Here is a 22,405-nt window from a genome sequence, read left to right as displayed (position 1 = left end):
TAAAGTAAGCAATACTTGAAACGTATCACCTTATTTCTCCTGCCTCTTGCATAGAAAAGTCTTATGTTATACATTTATTGATGCTGGTTGTTCATGGGACAATCTTTATGTCAATTTGATGATAGTTTTTAAAAAATTTTCTTGTAAGCCCTGCCAGCACTGTGCTACGTGTTCGGGGAGCACAAAGACAGCCTTACACGTACAACTGGGACAATCGTATGAAAGGATAGTGGCAGGAACAATTACAACAGGAAAGACACCTTAGAGTACGGGGTTTTTGAAATAAAAACTGAATCTTGGTTAGGAATTCGAACGGAGAAAGCAGCCCCAAGACACTTAGCTCTAGCAAAGATTTTGAAGGCAGGATAGTGATGGGGGAAAACGTACAAGTTTGTGAGAACTAAGACTTTTGGAAACTTAGGTGCACTTGGAAACATCAGAAAAGCTTGTACCCTGCCCAACATGAGAATTAATTGTGTTTAGTAGTGTTTCATAGGAATTAATACATGAAGACAGAGTTACTCTAAATTCACTTTGGAATAAATGCACCACATTATCTATCAGAGTTGAACCATATAGAAATTAGATGTACAAGGCATATTTTTACTCAGTCTAGTATTGAAATTACACATGGAATTGTAGATCCATTGTCATAATAATTTGGTTCCCCAGGGCAGGGGTCTTTCGCCCTCTGTTTAGAAACCACTCGTGTCAGGTATGGCCGTAATGGAGGGCAAAGCTAGAGTATCATTACAGGGCCATAAAGTTTGTTCTTAATTTGGGAGAAGGCATAAAAAGTATTTGAGCACATAGTGGCATAAGCCAAAATGTGGTTTGGAAAAATTAGCTCAATTTGATGTTAGCTCCATAAGGACAGGGGCTTCTCTCTCGTACTCACCGTTGGATACACAATGCTTAACAGTGCCTGGATCGTAACAACTGCTCAACAAATAAATATTTGTTGAATGAATAAACAAATGAATGAAACCAATTATAAGGACAGAGTTTCAAAAAGTACAGGAAGGTAAAAAAATGTCAAGTGCTGCAAAGCAACCAAGGAGAAGGAAAATACAAAATAAGAGCATGCAATTGTGACTAGTAAGGGGTCTGAATAGAGCGCCGCAGGAGCCCTTCCAGGAGAGTGCCAGGCATAGAGGGCAGGCAGACTAAGGGGGGAAGAAAGGTTAGTTAATGAAGAAGGTGGAGAAGAGATGAATATTTTAGAAAGTCTCAATCCTCTTTGGAGAAGACCTTGGCATTGTCTGGTAAACTTGAGCTGTACTGTCCTATGGCCCAGCAGTTCCTATGGCAGAACTATGGATAAGGCAGTGTGGTTTCTCACGATGGAGAACAGAGAGAAGAAACATTGTTGAGAACTCTGTCCCAAATCATATATATTTAGGGGCGATGGGGCATCGTGTTGGCAACTTAACTCTCATGTGGCTCATGAGAAAAAGTACTTTATACTGTATTTGCCCATTTTCTGAAAGGCCAGGATTGTTTTGAATTTAAAAAAAAATGTAAAAATCATTAAAAATGTTTTTAAGTAAAGTAAGTTTAAGAAGGTATGACATCAATAGAAAAGCTAGAGATAGGGCAGGAATTTGAATGGGAGACATTGTTAAATAAATGTGAGGCTTTTGTGAGGAGTTGTTTTGGTTTTGTTTTTTAGAATCAGGAGAATGTTGATAGGTTCACAGACAGGGGAGAAGGATCAGGTTAGAAGAGAAATACAGCTGGAACTGTTCTGATAAATGCTTCAGTCCAGCATGCTAAATTTCATGGGCCGATAGAAAGACAGTCACTGGCAAAGCCACCCACAGTCCACTCTTGCCTTCAGGAAGTTGGACTGCAAATGCTCAGAGCAGGAGCACATACCTTTTCACCTCCGAGTGACTCTAAAATGTATTAGGAGGCATGCTACAGGACAGTCTCGGTAGGAATGGACAGAACAGTTGCTAGAATTTTCAAGACCAATGTGCCCAGTATTGCTAGACATCAGTTGTTACAATCAGTTGACTCTGATTTCGCCTTCCCCCTAGTTACAGAGACACTGAGGCAGGTGAGTGAGGTATCGTTGCTGTGTATAATCAATGGCGTTGTGTTTGTACTCATCGGTGTGTCATTGCCACTCATCAGACTGTATTGCTCTGAACAGTTTCCACAGTAACCTGGGGCCTGTCACTGCTTGTTCTCTAAATCTGGCTCAGGGAGACGGGGCGCGGTGGCTGTGGAGTACAAGAGAGCTACATAAGAAGTGGCTTAAACTGGCTACCACAGCACAGAGCCATTTTGGGAGATTAAACGCACAGAGTTATAATCTGCTTTGGGAAAATGTTATTATTTTTTAGTCCGTTATAAACTCCAAAGCTACTGTGCTTAAGTGAGTAAATAATATCACTCCTGTCACATTAGTTGTGGAAGGCTGTTGTAATTCTGTTTGGTTAAACCTGCTGGCAAAGCAGGCAGAGCAGGGAGACCAGGAGACCCACTCCATGGAAAACATAAATAACATTTATTTTTGCTGGAAAAGATACATAATATTATATTGTAATTACAGGTCTTTAATCATCCCGGAGAAAATTTGAGATGATGATACGGAGATTAGACAACGGCAATCTCCAGGTCTTAAGAGAGAGACAATGTGAAGGGTAACACCGTGGGGTTTGGATTCAGACAGTGGGCCTGTTTCATCCCAGCTGGTAACCGTAAGCAATCTAGTGAGCCTCATTTTCTCCATCTGTAAAATGGGGCTAATGGTACCTTACAGAGTTTTTACATGGTTTAAAGATAATATATGTAGAATGATTAACAATGATTATTATCTGCTTACTCATACCCTGGTACACTGCTCATTAGATATTACTGCTTTTTATATTTACTGTACATAAACTACATTCTAATCCAGAAGCTCCCTAACTGGAGGATTACAAACATTCACAATCATGAAAAACAAGGAAATATACAGATTTAAAACAAGAAAAAGAAAAACAACGTAAACACAGGCTTTAAATTTAAAAGCCTTTTCAGGTGGAGGTATCTTCCAATAAATCTTCCATATCATTCATTCATTCATTCATGTATGTGTGTATGTATGTATGTATGTATGTATTTATCTGCCATTCCTCTACCTCTGAGGAAAAAAAGAAAGAAAGAAACTATATTTTATTGGGAATGGGAGTAGGAAGCCTTATGTTTAATAAAAGAGATCTAGCTTAGTTATAGAATCTACCTCCTTCTTTAAGATATCATAGCATTTAGAGATGTATCTAAGCAATCTCAAGAAGAGTTTATAGTCAGTTATGACAGTATTCTCGTGTGATATTTTATAATCTTTAAATAGAGAGGTCTTTTGCCCTGGTTTACCAAGGACACTTCCAGTTTATTCCTGTTATTCTGACTTAAAAGCCCCTATAATCCTTTCCCTCTTACAGGTATCCTAGTTTGGACAGTAAGTACAGTCATTCTATATAAAGCATTTTACACTTGAATTTTCCTGAGAACCCAGGTTAGATGCAATGTAATGGAAGGTATTGAATGTAGGTATTTTGCCTACAACTTGAATAAATTATGCAGAAAGCCACCTAGACTATGAAATGTTTGCACAGAAAATTTTCAAGTTAACGTTTTATTTTTAGGTCATAATATAGCAAAAGAAATTAAAGCAAAAAAGAGAAATATTTACAAGTCCAAGAGGACCAAAGCAAAAGTAAACACGTGCCAGGTCACTGTTGGCCAGAGCAGTACAGAGAATTAGGAAATTGTGCTCATGCCATGCTCTGGACTTTCTGGCAACTCCTTCCCAGTCTGATAAGAAAGATGAGAGGTTTTGATTGACTGTGAAGTGATTTTTACAAATCTAAATATTATGCAATTTTTTTTTTTTCAAAAATGCTATCGGAGTTCAAAACTTATTTTGAGCATTTTGAATTCTGAAGTCCTATACCCTGGAGAGGAGTACATTTCATAAAATTACAAAATGATGTGACATGAAAAATATCCAGTGTCTAGCCAGCTTTTCCTTTCCTCTTCGGTATATCTACAAAATCTGTATTTCCAAGAAAGGGAGAGAAATTAGGATTATGCTTTTGCTCATCAACAACTGAGATTTCTGGATTAATTCTAGTTTGTGAGACAATTCAAACATATTGCTTTTTGTAATTTAAGTCATGGAAAAAATTAAGCTAATGTAAATAACAATTTATGAGGTACGAATATACTAATTTTTCTTATGATGTCACTGTATCATTTTAAGCAGGGTTTTAAGTATTGTGCTTTTCAATATTATTTATTTACTCAGCCTTTATTGAACTTATTACTCACCAGGAAAACAAAATGGATATCTTGGCATGAAATAAAGACAGATAGAAAGAATAGATAGCTGTCAATGCCGAATACCAGCATGTGGATTATTTTAAGTCTAATGAGTTCTACTCCTGAGAAATCATAATCACAAAGTAATAGTAAATTACAGATTTTTTTCCTTTCATTAACTTGCCATAAGTAAATCCCCATGAGTAAAAATTTCTGTAAATTCTAAGCTTAAAAAATAATCAGCCTGAAGTCCTCTAGTAATCCAGACACTTCTCTCATTAATCTGTTAACATTTTCCATTTTTGAGAGTATAAAGAAGCTCGTGTGTATTTCTTTACTTATTTTGAAAAATTAGTTTAAAAGGCCTGATAACCCACAAGCAGAGATCATTATGAAAAATATTTATAGATATGACTACATTAGAATGACAATCTTCTGTAGGACAAAACCCATCACAACCAAAATCTAGAGACAGAATATGTAAAATACATGCTAGACAAAAGGTTACTCCATTTAATACATGAGTTCTCACAAAGAAATTTTAAAAAAAAAATTGTCTCCCCTAGAAAATTGGCAAAGATTTGAGAAGAGAATTTATATTAAGATAAGACATACATATAGAAAATAAGAAAAGATACTCAACTTCATTGATAATCAAAGAAATTGAAATTAAGTCATGATGGATTGAGTGCTTTCACCTGGTACACGAAGGACTTTTAGAGTGAGAATGTCTATACTGATGAGGATGAAGGAAGGAATGAGGATGAAGGAAGGAAGTCATTTTCATACACTGCAGGTGAGCAGGTAAATCTGTAAAACTTTCTAGAGAGAAATTTGGCAATATGTATTAGAAGCTTTAGTGCTGTGCAAATCATTCAACATGGAAATTCCCCTTCTAAGGATTATTCCTGAGAAACAGATTGGAGAAGAGCACAGGGTATTATATATAAGGATATGTTTTATAGGAATTCACACATTGGCAAAAATTAGGAAGAGTCAACTATCAATACTGAATTGGTTATTAAATATGGTATATTTATAGATGAAATGTTCATTTATTAAGGATGTAAATTTATGTTTATTGGCGTACAAAAAGGCCAATACACATTTAATTGAAAAAAGGCTAGTTACAAAAAGAATGTTTATAGTAGGATATACACCAAAATTATATCAACAGTCATCTTCCAGTGGTAAGGTTATATAGAATTTTACTTTCTCCTTTGCATATGTCTATATTTCCTAAATTATTTACAGGCGAATAAAAACAATAAAGGTATTTCCTCCCTTTCCCCATTATGAAGGAGAAAATGTCATAGTGATTTCTGGTTATTTTCAATTAGGTGGTTATTTTCGATTAAGTTTGAAATTTAATTCTCTGTCCAGAAAATAGTAACATTTATATTCTAATAAAAACCTAACTGTGAAGTGTGCTTCATACCTGAAACTCTCAGACAATGATAATGGGAAATTTCTATAGACAAGGTTGTGACCTCTGCAAATAGAAAAGTCAGGAGAAATGAGAGGTCACATGTGTTATGGCGTAAAGCTGCCTTTATGTGGGGCAATCCATTTGGAGGGGAGATTTCTTAATACGTCATTGTTGTTCTGAAGGTTGGCACTTCTTGTTTTCAGTTTCAGCCCTATTTCTTCTTCTTCACCAGCACAAAGTGAGCCAGATCTTGGGCACCAGGAGAAAGAGTAATTGGAGGAAATGGGGAGAGAAGGAAAGGGCGACAAGAATGCGAAACCTTCCTGGCCACAGTTTGGAGAGCAATGATATCTGGCCCATAAATTTGGTGCTACTTTTGTCTATGGAAAATCACAGAAGGGAGCCCAAAGGCCTCTCTTCCTGCTCCATGCATAAATTTTAAGTCAAAATTTAGCCCAGAGGTAAAAAAAAAAAAAAAAAAAAAAGAGCCAAATAAATACGTGTAGCAAGCTAAATCCCTCACAAAGGGGCCTTCAGTGTTTCTACTCAGCATAAGAACATAACTTCTGGCTCTTCTACTGAAATGATTCATGAAAAAAAAAAGCTGAATGTGTTTTCTTAAGAAGCAAGTCAATGTGTCAGAAAAATATGATTGTCCTAATCCAGTTTAACTTTTAACCTCAATAAATAAGCAAGAGAAGTTTGCAACCTGAACCTTCTTAGCAGTGAATGTTTCTCTTCCTTCTTACTCCTGAAGAGTTTTTCTTTTTCATCCTGGGGATAAAGGAATATTATAATTCATCAAAATTTATCCCTACAGGAATCTGGACACCCCAAAAAATGAGCTAGTGAAAGAAATTATGAAACTTGCACAAATATTTTCTTTTTTTTTAAAGAGGCAGGCATCCATTTGGATACAGCCTGGGGTGAGAGCAAAGGATTCTTGCCAGGCCCTCTGTAAGACTTTCCCTCCCGGCATGGGGAGCAGTGGATGGAGGGTCGGGACACATTACTGCACCCATATCAACCAGGTCTGCGATGCTGAGCAAGTCCCTTCACTGCTCCAGGACTCCGTAAGAAATGGAGACCAGATTGCTGATTGACAGAGGTGGGGGTGGAGGGAGGAGCAATTTGAGGAAGGTGGTCAAAAGGTACAAACTTCCTGTTATAAGATAATAAGTCCTGGGGATGTAATATACAGCTAACAATACTGTACTGTATATTTGAAAGCTGCTAAAAAAGTAGATGTTAAACGTTCTCAAAAGAAAAAGAAAATTAGCAACTATGTGTGGTGATGGATGTTAGCTAGACTTGTGGTAATCGTTTCACAATAGATACATATATCAAATCATTGTGTTGTACATCTGAAATGAATATGTTACTAGTATATGCCAATTGTATCTCAAATCTTAAAAAATGAAATGACATTGACATAGAAAATGGTTAGACTAAATGGCTTTATTTGTGCCTTACAGTTCTAAGGTTAAATTACTTGCATACTACTAAATTGAGTGAGAAGGAAAGAATACAAATCAATATGTACAATATGATCCCGTTTTTGTAAAATAAAGTAGAGACACAGTAATAAAACAAAAGTGTATTCATAAGGCAAAGACTAGAATGAAACAACAAAAATAGATTGCAGCTTTTTATAATTCTTTATATGAGTCCTTGATCAGTAAGTATAATACTGCAAATACTGTCTTCTCTCAGTCCGTGGTTTGACTTTTTACTTTTCTAATGGTGTGTTTTGATGAACAGCTATTGATTTTAATGCAGATCAATTTATTATTTTTCCCTTTTAAATTTGCACTTTTCTGTTGTGCTTAAGAAATCTTTGCCTACACCAACAAATGAAGTTATCAATGTTTATTTTTATCTTTACCATTTTGTTTCAAGTCTTTTAACCAATACATCAAGGGAAGTACAATACTATACTCAAAGGAAAGTGTCCTAGGGTGGCATGCCTTGTTTTAAAGTTGAACTTGCACGAAGGAAGTCAAGGAAAAGCCTTGAAAATCTATGTTCCACTTTTCTCTACAGATGGTAGCCAGTAAATCCCCTGGGAAGTTGATTCTCTCTATCTTTCTAGTATGCTCTCTGAAGCTCCCCATGTGTCATTGGCAAATTTCCCCCATTTCGTCAACCTTTACTCTCAATGCAGTCTTCATTCTCTCAAACCGTCTGCAGTTCCACCCCACCCATTCCTCTAAGCAAGGGTGGATCCAGGATATTTGGAGTTCTGAAATGTATACGGTTTGGGAGCCCTTTTAAAGAAAAGAAAATAAGTAAAATAACAAAATATCTTGGGCAGTGCATGTAAAAATGACAAATATAAAATGTCCTCAGCTGCCCTGGGCGGGGCCAGTGCAAGTGAGGGGTTCTGACCACAGGTCATAACTCCCTCCGCAGTCTTTTCAGAGGAGGCTGTTTATTCCTCAGACGTCTTGTACACAAGAGCCTGGAGTTGGGGTACATTGTGGGTTTTAAGTCATTTCTTTTCCTTCTTCCATCAAAAGCCCTCCCTCCTTTGATGTTTCTACCATCAGGCCATTCATCGGACCGCTCGTGTACTTCTTCTCCTTGTTTTTTCTATTTAACCTCTCCTTGGCCACTGACCTTTTATTGAAGATTTTTAGGTCACTTAGGACTGCTCTTCACCCACCTCTGTCATTTATTATCCCCAGATGAACTGTGCAACACCTTGGTCCCCATCGTGTAAAGCTGCTCTTCTGATCCCATGTCTCCCTGTAGCCACCACTTTGTTTTCTCATCTCCTTCACAGCAGATCATCTCACAAGAGCTTTCGATACTTAGTGTCCTCACTTCCTCACCCCAAATTCTGTCCTCAACCGTCTTCAAACAGAAGAAAGTGGTATTCTCAAGTCAATAATGAGTCTCATGTTTCCAAAAGCAATGATCTGTCTTTGTCTTCATCTTGTCATCTGAGGAGCTGTCCACTCCCTCTTTAAAAAAAAACAAAACAAAACAAAAAAGAACAAAAAAAAAAAAAAAAAAAACCAGCAAAACCAAAACAAACAAAAAAACCCCTTTATTTTCTTGGTTTCCATGACACCACACTCTCCTGGTTTCCTCCTGCCTCCCTGGACACTTACTCCTCTTTGGGGACTCCACCCCCTCTGTTCCATCTCTGAATATGAGAGCACTGCAGTCTCAGTCCTGATTCCTGAGTCGTACCCTCTTCACCATCGGCACTCACTACTGAAGTGATTTCCTTCCGTCCCATGGCTCTAAATGCCACTTAACGTGCACAGGATTCCAAAATGTGTATTTCCGCCATTTCCTATTCCCAAATCTCCAGATGCATATCTGTCTATATTAGTTTCCTGTGGCTACTGTAACAAAGTACCACAAACTGGGTAACTTGGAAAACAGACATCTATTGTCTAACAGTTCCAGAGGCCAGAAGTCCAAAATCACAGTATCAGCAGAGGTGGTTCCTTCTGAGGACTGAGGCAGAATCTGTTACATTTCTCTCTGCTGTCGTCTGGTCGTTTCAGACATGCTTTGGCTTGTAGATGGCATTCTCCCTGTGTCTTCACATCATCTTCCCTCTACATGTGTCTGTCTTTGTGTCCAAATTTCCCCTTTTTATAAGGATACATTCATAATGAATTGGCCCCACCCTCATAACCTCAATGTAACGTGTTCTTCTGCAAAGACCCTATTTCGAAATCAGGTCACATTCACAAATCCTGGCGGCTAGGACTTCAACATCTTTTGTGGGGACACAGCTCAAACCTGAACTCCATCTAACTGCTTTCCTGACGCTCCTCTCGGATGGGAATGTCAAACAACATGTACAAAACAGAAACCTTGATTGATGCTTCCACCAACCACGTATTTCTTCAGGCTTATTTACTTTAACAAGTAGTACCGCCTTCTACTATCTTCAGTGCCGTCACTGATGATTCTCCTTTCCTCACACCCCACAGCCAACACCTCAGTAAATGAAGTTAGCTCCGTTACACACTCTGAATCTGTCCACTTCTCTCTCTCTCCACCACTACCAACTACATTGATCCAAGTCGAGATCATCCCTCACGTGCACCGCTGCAACGGCAGCCTGTCTCCATTCTTGCCTCTCCACAATCTAGTTTCCACCCTGCCACAGCAACTTTTACCTTACATTGTGTTTATTTTTGGTCAAAGTAATATATACATATAATTTTAAAATCTATGACAGTATTTAAAAACCAGTGGAAAAGAGCAGTTCGTTATCCCATCTTTTCTTACCCCTTATTTTCTGGGGTTTTTTTCTGTTACTGACCTCTACGTTCCTAAATAATACGATTGCTGTTTCTTGGTATATGAATTTAGATATTATTTACTGGCTTCCTTTTATGGTTGGTGAAGACCTGTATCTCCTATACCATCATTTCCCACTGTTACGCCCCCATTTCTCTCAGAATAGTAATGTTCCTATTTTCTTGTCAAACAAGTCATCAGGGTTTTCATTATTTTGTTCATTTATTTTTTTTATTTTGAAGCTAGTTAGTTTCTTTTTCATACATATTTTGTGTTTTACTTGTAGATGTAAATAATTTTTTGAGACCTTGCATGACTCAAAGGGCTGAAAATTATTTTACCATCAAACTTGTGGCATGGTTACTATTGAAAAGTTGACTAGTATGTTAAACATTGTTCCTTTGTAACCTTCCCCTCCATCCTCCTCCCCCAGAAGCTTCTAAGAACCTCTTTACCTTGGTGCTCTTATATGTAATGATGGTGTGCTTTGAACTAGGTCTTTTGTATACCTTCTCCGGGGATTCTTCTTCAGTATAAAATAAAGATTCATGTCCTCTCATTGAAGGAAATGTTCTTGTATTATTTCTTTCATAATATCTTCTCTTGTCTTTTCTTAACTCTCTGAAATATTCCGAGTTAGATGTTAAACACCCTGATCCTCCAAGCCTTGCCTTTTTCTTTTCTTTTTCCCATCATCGTGTTTTTTCTTCTACATTTGGGAACTTTTTTTTCAACTTTATTTTTCAATTGTTTTCTTATTTCATCTAAATTTTTTTCTGTTGTTGGTTCCTTTCTTATAGTTCCCTGATACCATATTAGATATGCAATATCTTATCTTCCTAATGGTATTAAAGATTTTTTTTAATAATTATGCTCTTTGATTTTTTCTGTTTTCTCCAGGAGTTTTTTTTCCTGTTTATTTGGTCTCTCTTTTTTATATTAAAAGATTTTCTCAAATATCTAATTATTATTATCTACTATTTTATACTTAATAGTAGTATATAGTAGTATACTATAATAGTATACTAGTAGTATAATAGTAGTACTTAATAGTACTTGGAAACCAGATCAAGTCCAGGATTAGGACTGACCAAGCGGTAAGCTTCACTGTAAGATGAATAGTCAGGGAATTATGTGCAAGTACACTCTGGGCCTTTTCATTTTCTTGTAAGAAAAATGGCCTTGAGTTTCTTCTTGCCTGTGAAGTATAGACCAACATCCATGCAACAGGGATTTGCCAGCTTTTGATTAGTCTGTTTTCATCCCTACGCTTCACATACCCATCCCTCACGCTGCCATGTTCCCCTGATTCCTTCACCACTCAAGTTCAAATTCTCCGTAGAATACATGCTCCTTTACTTGCCATAAATGGTATCATCTTGATGCATGACCAGGAATGCGCATCTGGAGGCTAACAGCTTCCTATTCAAACTTTTATCCAATCCTTTTATTTCTAGGCCCTTGCCCCACCCCACTCCCACAGTACCTTATAACTTCCAGTCCTGGGCAGTGAAAATTGTCTCACTCCTCTTTGGTATTCTCTGCATGTACTTTAGTTTATAATTACCTGCTTCTATCTAAATCAGTTACCATTCTTCTGTCCATCTGCTTCCATGTTCCAAAAATATGTAGTAATGCTTTAGCTCCTGCTGTCTCCTCTCCTTCTATCATTGTTCTTAAAGTTTTATGCTTTTTTTATTCCTTTACTATTATTTCAGCCAAGTCTTTGGAATAAGAGGAGAAAACTCTATGTGGTCAACTAGTTGTCCTTAACATCTTTAACCAAATTAGTGACTTGCTCTTTAAAGTCTCCAGTGAGTTTTCATCGCGTGAAGAATAACATCCCAAAGCATTAGCATGGCCTCTAAGGCCCCATGTGACACGGTCCTGTACGTCTTTCGGCCCCATCATGCACCTCTCCTCCCCTTTCACTTACTGCACTGTAGTACACTGACCTCCTTTCTGTGGCATCAAGGCTTTCTCCTCAAATCTTCACGTCTTGTTTCTTTTTATTATTCAGATCTCAGCTCAGATACCACTTACTCAGAGAAATCTTCCTGACTTTCCTAACCCAAAGTATTGCCCCCGCAAGGCACTCTACTATATCAATTTTTTTTTTAGAATGTTTTTTACCAGCTGTACTTATCTCCTATGTTTATGTGTGAACCAGTTTACTGTCTGTACCAGCCTCAAGTTCAAAGGTTCTATCAAGCGTATTCACTGCAGTGTCCCCAGTGTATGGCACATTGAAACTCAATAAGCATTTACTAAATTATAAACACTCAGTATTACTATTTTCATTTACCAAACTGGACAAAATATGCTTACCTCCTCTGATACAAGAAAAGAATTTTACAGAACCTTAGAAGAATTTATTCTAAAAGCTTTACTCTAAAATTCAAGATATTTGAATTTGTGACTTCAGAGCATTTTATTTTCTGTTCAGGTTTAAGAAGCTGCTGTGTACAGAACTGAGGGAACCTGAAACCCTTCTAAACTACTTCCTCACCCATCATTGCTACTCCTGCCAATTTATTTATTCAATCAACACGTATTTATTGAGCTCTTACTATGTGTCAAGTACTGTGTTAATATGAATATATAAATTTGAGACAGACACTATTTATGGAACTTGCCTACCAGTGGGATAGGCAGATAAAGAGTAATAAACAGCCAGAGAAAGAAAATCATAGCAAATTTTGACAAGTCTTAGGAAGGACAAAAACAAGTAGATAATTACAGGTAAGGACCTACTTTCGATAGAGTAGTCAGGCAGGGTCTCTTTGAGAATCTATTAAAATATTTTTCTCATAGAGAGGAGAAAAATAATCTCACCAGTCACTTTCCTTCTCTGGGAAATATTTGTTTTCTAGTCCAGTCACATGGTCCCCTTTGATTTCTTAAAAACAAAATTTAAAAGTTCCACCACCAACGCATCTTATATAACATGGTGGTTTGGGGGGAGGGTGGTGGTGGAAGGAACGAAAATACATAAATATATATATAACAAAGCAGAGAAGAAAATATGAATAGCATCTATAGTCCTTGTTTCTGTAGCTGGTCATGAAGCCATACAGTTTTCTCTGTTGTGACTGATTTCAGGTTTCCTTTGAATCTCAACTCCTCTTGGTTCTTGGGTTGTTTCCATGGTAGGATGATCCACGCCTTCTTTCCTGAAGGGTCTGGGCCATCAGTGTTCCTTCCTGCATGGGGTTGCTGTCTTCTTCCGTGAACCTTAACCCCTGAATGACAAAGTGTCAAGAAGTGCTCCTGGGGACACTCTGAGTTCCAAACATACTCCTTTTTGCACCTATTGTATAGAAATTATTTTATTTCCCTTGATAACCAGGTTCCATCACCAGTATACCGTATCACGGTATTACTGTTTCACTCAGTACAGTAAAGTCTTCTTTGTCTGTGGCAAACAAGGAGAAAATAGGAGATGCATGTCAAGGACACAGTATTTGGAAAAAGAACCAGGTTAGTGTTTGTTATGAAAATCAAGAGAGAAGAAAATGGATAGAAATATCAAAACCCTGCTGCTGTATGAAGGGCATGGGACTGAGAACAGATCTACAGACTCAGTGACTTTTAAGAGAGTGATTTCAAAGGAGAGGTGAAGACGGGAGACAGACATTGAAGAGTTGAGGTATGCCAGCTAGTTAAGGGGTGAAGGCTGGGATGCAGTTTGGAGGGGAGATGCTGGGCTGTCCTAGATTATTAGTCATTCAAAATCATTGGCAGGGAAGGGAAGGAAAGAGGGCAGGGCAGGGTGAGAGAATGGTGATCATAAATTGAGAGTATTTCAGTCTGCCCTGTGCTATAATTCTCTGTAGCCCCACTCAGCTGCCCTGGCCAAATATTCACTGTTGCGAAAAAAAATATTCCTTTTCATTACAGCCTTTTGAAATACTGCTTTTCTCTCTCTGTCTCTCTCTCTCCCTCCTTTCCTCACTCCTTCTCCCTGTCTCCTCTCCCTCCACCCCCCCTTTTCTCCACTATTGATTTCATTGGACTTCCTACCTTCAGCTGTATGTCTGCAGATAATTCTTAAAAACTAGTGGTTCTTAAAGTGTGGGCCCCAGACCAATAGCATCAGAATCACCTGAGAAACGTTTAGAAATGCGGGAAGTGGGCCCCAGTCCAACCTACTGAATAAGAAAGCCTGGGAGTGGAGCCCAGCTACATGTTAACAAGCTGGAGGGTGATTTGGTGCATGTTAAAATTTGATAATCACTACCATGGCAGCATCCCAATTTCTGAGCCTTCTTCCAAGCTCCAGGTCTGGCAGTCCCCATAAGCCAAACATGGCTATCTGGGCATCTTGTGTAGGCATCATCTTCTACTAATTCCAAGGCCTCTAACTCTCGTTTCCCCAGTAGCCTCAATGTTCACCACTCCTCATTTGAATTTCTTTCAAATCCATTCATCATTCTAATTGGTGTTCATACGTATTTAATTTTTCTCTGTTGGTTATATAATAAAATTTATTTAAAAAAAAATATTTTTAACCCTCGGTATGTAGCCTGACCAGTAAAAATTTATTTACTATTATTTGTATTTCCTCTTGTGTCAATCATCTTTGCCAATTTTGCTCTTTGAGATCTTTGTATTTTTATAAATAGTAAAGCTCTTTATAAATTGGAGGTATAAATTCTGTTAATCATATTCATCACAAATATTTTCTTGTTATATGAGAAACTCTGGGAGTGGAGCCCAGCTACATGTTAAAAGTTTTGTTTTATTGTTTTTAATTGTAATGAAGTTTAAAAGTTAATGCTATAATATGTAATAAGTTGTAGACAAATGGATAGCTTTGTCTCCGTAATATTTTGTATTATTCAATAGTTAGAAAATGATCACTCCTACAGAACTGAAAGAGACTCTGTGTTGTGGTTTCCAGTGTTTTTCCATGGCTTAAAAAATGTGTAGCACTTTCCATGGTTCACTTTGGTTTATGGTATAAAGTACCCATAAGGCTTATTATACCCAAAATACTTATTAGTTAATGATTACTGTCCCAACTGCTTTATTAAACTTCATTTTTCAGGGGCAGTAGAGTGTAACGGTTAAGATGTGGCTCTGGAGCCCAGTGGCCTGGATTTAATATTAGCTCCAGCTCCTGCTGATCTTGGGAAAGTCACTTCAACTTTCAGCTCCTTCGTCTCTGGTGATATGCATCCTCCTGTGTCACACAGCCCCACCAGCTTGTTGTGACCGAAACACGTAAACTCAGCATCCAGCACATAGTAAGTGATCAGCAAATGTTAACTATGTTCCGTTTCAAAATTCATTAGCTTTCCTCTTCCTCTTTTACTGTGCCATCGACACATATGCCTATATTTGTACCATTATTACATTATTTTAATTATTGTGATTTTCCAGGTATAGGCTCTTGTAGAATGGTCTTATCTCAGCCCCCTTTTCCAGAAAATCATATATAAAATGCACATGCTGTACCTGACTGACTTGACCGAGTGACAAAGTAGCTTAGTAGGTAGAACATAACTTGAAAGAGGAAATAAGAAAGAGTCTGGAAGATACCAGCTCAGTCAGGCGGGCCACGGCAGGTAGGCAACATGCATGTGACGCTTTCATCGAGGAAGCCAGCATTGGACAGCGGTAGGGTTTTAGATGAAGGAGGAGAAGGAACACAGGTGAGTTGAGGAGGTGTTACAGGAGAGAATTGTGTGAGAAGAAAGCAAAGAGACGAGAAAGGAGGGAAAAGAAAAACAGAGGAATACATCATGTGAAAGAGAAGTGTCACTGAATCTACATAGCTCCAGTTATCTCTGTAGTGACTGGAAACAGATCCAGCTGAATCCCTCAGCACTCGAGAAATAGATTTTGCGCACGCACAGCCAGTGATGTGCAAGCTGGACAGTACAATACATATGTCTGCGTTTCATTCTAAGCTCTATTTGATTTTGCTTGAGTGTTTAAATGCAAAGTTACTGATTATTTTTTTCTGTTGTCTGGGTAGTCAAGATATTATGTTTTGCTCTAAAACGTTGAAACTACTCTTTATTGGTGCCTCCAAATATTTCTCAATATATATTTACATGAATTTTTAAAATCATTTATATCATTTCAAACTTACCTAAAGCCCCTTGACCATTATTTCAGCATGCTCAATCATTTTGGCCTTAGTCCACATTTGAAATTGTGATTTGTGTTTCCCAGTAGATTTCTGTTCAAATCACATCTTGACTCCTAACCTTCTTCTGCATTACCTAAGAGCACATAGTGTTACCTTCAGAAAGAGTAGATGCATATTGCATTGGAAAGCTATGCCGGGCCTGATCCGTGAGTTTGCCTTAAAGCCAATTTATGCCACTTAAAGTAATCCAGTATGCACCTTGGTAATTGAAATCCTTCCATTACTCTCACTGCAGCCCATTTAAATATTTCTCTTTCAAATGCAATTACGTCAGGAGGTAAGCCAAATGCTCTGGGAAAGACATGGGCATTTCCAACAAGAAGGCTTTTGGCTGTCCACCAAAAAACTTGTTGGTATTTATAATTCCACGTCTGACTTTCTGCTCTGCAAGGCTTCCATTTGCAAAGAGCACTGTCAGCCCCCCAACTCCTCATTCTAGGAGAACGATGGGACTCGGGTTGACCAGTGCTCAGGGTGGCGACCACCCAGAGGAGGTTACCTTAGATCTCTTTATGGCTTGATTTTTTTGCTACAAGAAAATTTCCCCCATTGCTTTCTTATCTCAATCTGAAATCAAAGCTTTTTACATCCTGTGAAGTAGTACCACGTCTTTCTAAAATCTTAAACGTCACAGATGCAATTTTAGCTTGAGTGCAAGCTTACCCCATAATCACAAATTTGAAAAGAAAGGTTTTTGGATATTAACAAAACTAGCAAATTTCTAGGCTACAACATCAAGAATGCCTTTAAATGTCCTTAGATAGGTGTTTATTCTATATTTAAGTATGAGAACGCTGCTGGACCACAGTGTGTGAACTAAATTCAATTGAATACATAGAGGAAACTCGTGATTCTGTATTCTCGTAACTGTTTTGTGAAAAGCTTTCCATTGAACTCTCAAAAATGTCTCACAAATCAACACTAGGATAATGCAACGAAGTTATAGTTAACTCGAGCACTCTCCTCACATGCCAGGGTTCAAGTCTGCTCCTAAGTAAGTGCCCTTTTGAGGGCTCATTGTGAGTATTTCCATCTTCCCTCAAATAAAATCTATTATGCATGTTCATTTCCCTTCTTCTTTTGACTTTTGGCTGTCAGATTTACACCTCTTCCAATCTATGTTATCTTGGCCTGTGGCAGCAATATCACAGCCAAGGACAGGGAGCCCGAGCCGGACAGACATTGCCAGAAAGTACCTAACAAATGCTTTCTTACGTGATCGATCCACTCAAGAAATGGCCCCAAATAGTATCACAGAGAAGGTTTACGATGAGCTACTGGAAGAATTATTAATAAGTCACTGATTGAAATCCCTGATTAATAATAGACCAACTTTACCGAAACATAGAGAAGGTACATAGAGCCAAGCTACACAGACAGGTATACTCCAGAGCCAGTCCAAGGTCTTGAGATAAAAGCATGAGGCTGTGTTGCTTTCTTGGCAATGCCTAAAAGATGTGCAACAATAGTGGGCTTGTCGTTCGTGAAGACGTTGTAGCGGTTTTCATGACTTCTGCGCCCAGAGAAGATCGAGTTAGAAATCCTCCTGAAAATCCATTCATGTCTTAGTCAAACCTCCTCCCCCCGAAAGATACACATTATTGAAATACGAATAAACCTTCAGAAAGAGGGTACCACAAAGCCTCAGTGCCCCTGATTTTACTAGAAAGATATGTGGTAGCAGGAAGCTGAACAGCTTCTATTTGTGCATAAATGGAAGAAATGGGTCATTGTATCTGTCTGGTGCCTTTCATTGGTACTAACATTATATATTAAAATTACCTTTTAGTCTTTAGAAAAATAGAGGCTTAAATGTTCTAACTGTGAGTTTCACATTTCTGAGGACTGTGACATTTAAAAATGTAAAGTTAACATTTTTAGCTCAGTTTATAATAGGTAACAAAATATGTCCTTATTGTGTACAATGCAGAATATGTGTGTATGTGCATGTGCACATGTGCGTGGAAAAAGAGGAAGAGACAGATGTGTCTGAGCTTATATGAAACATTAATGAGCACAGAAATCTCAGTCCAAAACTCTAAGGTTTAAAACAGACAAATATTCATTTAGTGGCTTTGGGCAAGTTATTTAACTTTTCGTTGCTTCAGTCACAAGTTGGAAATCCTAATACTAACACATCCTTCAGAGTGCATGTTCTCTAATTCAGTTTTAAGCATTTCTGAAAATATGATCTAATAAAATGTCTTCATGTCTCAACAGAACAGTGGAAGGCAAAGCATGAGACTTTACATAAAATGCAAAAGCAGCAGTGGGCTTCAAACAGTTGGGTCCAAGAAAATAATTTTCTTAATGTAATCTACAAACAGAATCTCCTAATATTAAAATCTTTATGACCTTGTGGCATTGATGGGCCCAGAGCCCCAGTAAGTAAAATACCATCAAAGCAGAAACTTTTATCCCATAAAACCAGATCCTTGAAAAAGGAGGCTAGTGGCCTGGGGCTGAGTCCGCAGAGCTCTTTCCACCTCAGGACTCCAGCAGTAACCATCTTCACACAGGCTTCACACAGTCTCACCGAGAGCTGCAGATAAGTGGGGCTGACTCTGCTCAAAGTTCCAGAATAACCTGCCCACTCCTTAGGATCCAGCTTACTTAGAACCAGGCTTAAAAGGTTCGTTGTTGATCTCTTTTACTTTAAATTTTGCTAATCAAAATTTTGGGTTTTTTTGTGTCGTTTGGAGAAATCATGTCTTTCCAAGGAAGTTCATTCCAAAAGTGATTAAAACTCATTCTCAAGACTTAAAAAAGAAATTCCTAATTTTAGAAGAATACTTGTTCTGTGATCTATGGAATAATTTAAATCTCAATTCCCAGAATGATGAACTGCCCTCCTTTTCTCTTTGGCAATTTTCTGTAAAGAATGAAATACTGTGTTTGATCATTACACATGAGCATTAGTTTTTGAAGGAAAAAGCTGCATTTTTTTTCTTTATTCTGTCTTCTTATTCCAGAGCTGAACCCTAACACTGAGATGGGAGTTTTGTAATCTCCCTTAACAAAAATTACTTCAGGAAAAATTTGGAAAGATCATCAGGGAAATTGACCCTTGCTCAGAAAGTTGACATGAATGAAATGTAACTATAAAGCTAAACTATTTAGGTCAGGGCAGAAAGCACTCGGAGGTAATTTTCAAAGGATACAATCATCCCTCAATATCCGAGTGGGGTTGCTTCCAAGATCCCTGCAGATACCAAAATCCACAGATGCTCAAGTCCCTCATATAAAATGATGTAGTATTTGCATGTAACCAACACACACCTTCCAGTAGACTTTAAATCCTCTCGAGATTACTGATATTATTAATACCTACTACAATGTAAATGCTATGTAATACTGCATTGTTTAGGGAATAATAACAAGAAAAAAAATCTGTACATGTTCAGGCCTAACTGTACATCACAGGCCTAATATATTAATAGTACATGTCAGCAACAGGGTAACATTTTGCTTTCAAATGTTTTCCATCTGCGGTTGGTTAAATCCATGGATGTGGAACCTACGGATGCAGAGGGCCAGTTATAATTCTGATATAGGTCTGAGGATTTGGCAACTACAGAAATCAGGTAGAGAAGCTGTACCAAAATCAAGGCTCCGTAAGTCCAGTGCACTAAACAGTCAGGTGCAAAACAGTATCCTTTCCTCATGTGCTCCCCTGGGCCCACAACAGGGTCCTACCGGACAGATGAATGCATCGTAAATACCTTTCTTCATTCATTCGCTCCCTCCCTCCCTCGTGTTCTTTCATTGATTTTTCCATGTGTAGATACAGCTGAACAAGCCCTAAGCCAGGCCCCATACGTGTGCTTCAGATACAGAGATGAATACAAGATAGTCTATTTGCAGTGTAACATCAGGAATCCTTAAGTCAATCCAGTACAAAGAGGTAAGGACAATAAGAAAGAAAGGTATAGATAAAGCAGAAGAGAAGAGGTGCACTTGATTCAACTGAACGGAAAGAAGGTGGTGTTTGAGCCAAGCCCTGAAGACTGAGTTGGGATAGGCAGACAGAAAAAGTTGGGTGGGGTGGGATTCCAAATAGTGGAAAAAGGTGGGCATGAGAGACTATTACATGTGATGTCGGTGATCATATCACTCAGTATGGCCACAGCGTGGAACATAGTAGGACGTGGGAAAGTGGACAGACAAAATCCATAACCTAAAAGGATCTCTCTGTCATTCTAAATGGTCTTCCCTTGGCACTGAAGGTAATAGTGACCCCAGCAAATATTTTAAGCAACTCAGTGGCATGATTAGATATATAATTTTTTTTAACTTTTTATTCTTTAATTTTTTCATTTTTATGTATTATATATTATATGTAATAATTGCACAATACATTCACATTTTCAAAAAAAAAAACAAGCAGAAAGGAATACAGGGAATTATTTCATGTTCATCCCTGCCCCATATGTGAAGAGTTTCCTCAGTCTTCTATAACTGCGTAGCATTTATAAAGGAATACTCTTGTTGCAGTGCAAAAGAAGAATTGAGGACATGGGAAGTTGCAGGAATCTAGGCAAGAAATGGTAAGAGCCTTGAAAAATGTTAGATCTGAGAGACTGGAGAAGTACCAAGGAGATAGAATCAACAAAACTTGGAGGTAAATTGGGGAGGAGGTGAAGAAAAGAGTCAAAGACAACCCTGGGATTCTGGCCAGGGCAGGGTGAAACAGTGTTAGATGTGCAGCATTTCCTGAGAAGGAACTCCCTGGAAGAGCAGGTTGGGATAGGAATGACTCAAAGGAGATGATGAGTTGAGTTTTCAACAGGTGAAATTTGTGGATGGAGTTCAGGAGAGAAATGAGAGGTGGAGAGTTTCAGGTCCTTGGAATACAGTTAGTGATTAAAGCCTTGGATCTGGAGGAAATCATTTAGCAAGAATATGGAACAAGAAAATAAAAGCAGGTAGAACCCCCTGCATTTAAGAGGCATTTCAAGGAAGAGAAATAAATATTAGAAATACTACAGGACATTAGAGATTAGCATAGGTTTTGCCGAACAGTGTCCTATGGAGGTGTTCCCCACATAGGCAGATGCTCACGCACACATGCATGTATGTGCACTTGGTCTGTGTTTGTGTGTGTGTGTACATACACGTGTGCATGTGCACGTACTTGCACACACTGTTCCATGGTCGTAAATCTTGGGGGTTCACAATCTACATTGCTGTATTAAAGATTAGTAACATCTTAGAGGACATTTTTGGAAAACAGACTATCCAAGTGTTTGGATAAGGACTGCAAAGCACCGTCTTTAGATCTGGAGAAGATGGCCTCAGCCCTGGGCTCTGTCCTTTTGGGGGTCCTGCCTTGGTTCTCCCCTAACTGTTCCCTTTTTCATAGAATGTAAAGTCCATGAAACTAGAAGTATATATGCACTGGGAACCTGTCCCAGCCCTGCTCTCACACTTAGACGAGGTTCTTGCTATCCGGGATCCCAGAATTTGCTGCCCTAATGGCCTTAAAGCTGCACCCAGGGCCTGTGTGGGCACTTACCTGGTCTGTTCTCCTGCGGGCAGAGTGTACCCACCCTCTGGTGTACACATCGGTAAGCCCAACTGGTGGTGAAGAAGTGACTATTTATGGGGAATGTGGAAGAAGCTGGGAAGGATGAGCTGAGGTAGCCATACAGATAGGAATGAGAGTGCTCATTGTGTGGGTGGGAGCTGGGGTGGGAGGACCACGCTGACAGACCAAGGGCCAAAGCCTGCGGCCAGCTCTCCCCACGCCACCACATCACCTCACAAGTCCGAGATTTCTAAATTCAGCCCAGCCCTCCAAGCTATTGTGAATGTAGATTTATCAGGTTGCAAGACAGCATATACGGTAGTCACCCCCTTATCCACAGTTTTGCCTTCCATGGTTGCAGTTACCCACAGTAAACAGTCCAAACATTAAATGGAAAAACCCAGAAGTAAACAATTCACAGGCCTGAAATTGCACACTGTTCTGAGGAGCATGCTGAAACCCCACGCGGTCCCACTGCATCCCACCCCGGATGTGACTCATCCCTTTGTCCAGCGTATGCACACTGTATATACTCCCGCCCATTGTTCTCTTGGTAGCAGCGAGATTATGAGATCAACTGTTGCAGTATCGCAGTGCTTCTGTTCAAGTAACTTTTATTTCATTTGCCACATTCATATAACTTATTACAGTATGGTATTATAATCCTATTTTGTTATTAGTTATTGTTCATCTCTTACTGTGCCTA

General features: G+C 38.6%; 1 long non-coding RNA gene across 1 annotated transcript in view; it reads left to right on the top strand.

The window, feature by feature from the left end:
- Positions 1-6,524: 6,524 nt before the first annotated feature.
- Positions 6,525-22,405, top strand: part of LOC117021493 (uncharacterized) — a 30,821-nt gene continuing 14,940 nt past the window's right edge. The window contains exons 1-2 of the long non-coding RNA XR_004422871.1: positions 6,525-6,816; positions 15,063-15,261. This is a non-coding gene — a long non-coding RNA (uncharacterized LOC117021493). The remainder of the gene's footprint in view (positions 6,817-15,062; positions 15,262-22,405) is intronic.

This window comes from Rhinolophus ferrumequinum, chromosome 4 (assembly GCF_004115265.2).
Source record: "Rhinolophus ferrumequinum isolate MPI-CBG mRhiFer1 chromosome 4, mRhiFer1_v1.p, whole genome shotgun sequence".
Lineage (NCBI taxonomy): Eukaryota > Metazoa > Chordata > Mammalia > Chiroptera > Rhinolophidae > Rhinolophus > Rhinolophus ferrumequinum.
This window is presented reverse-complemented; position numbering and strand designations above follow the sequence as displayed.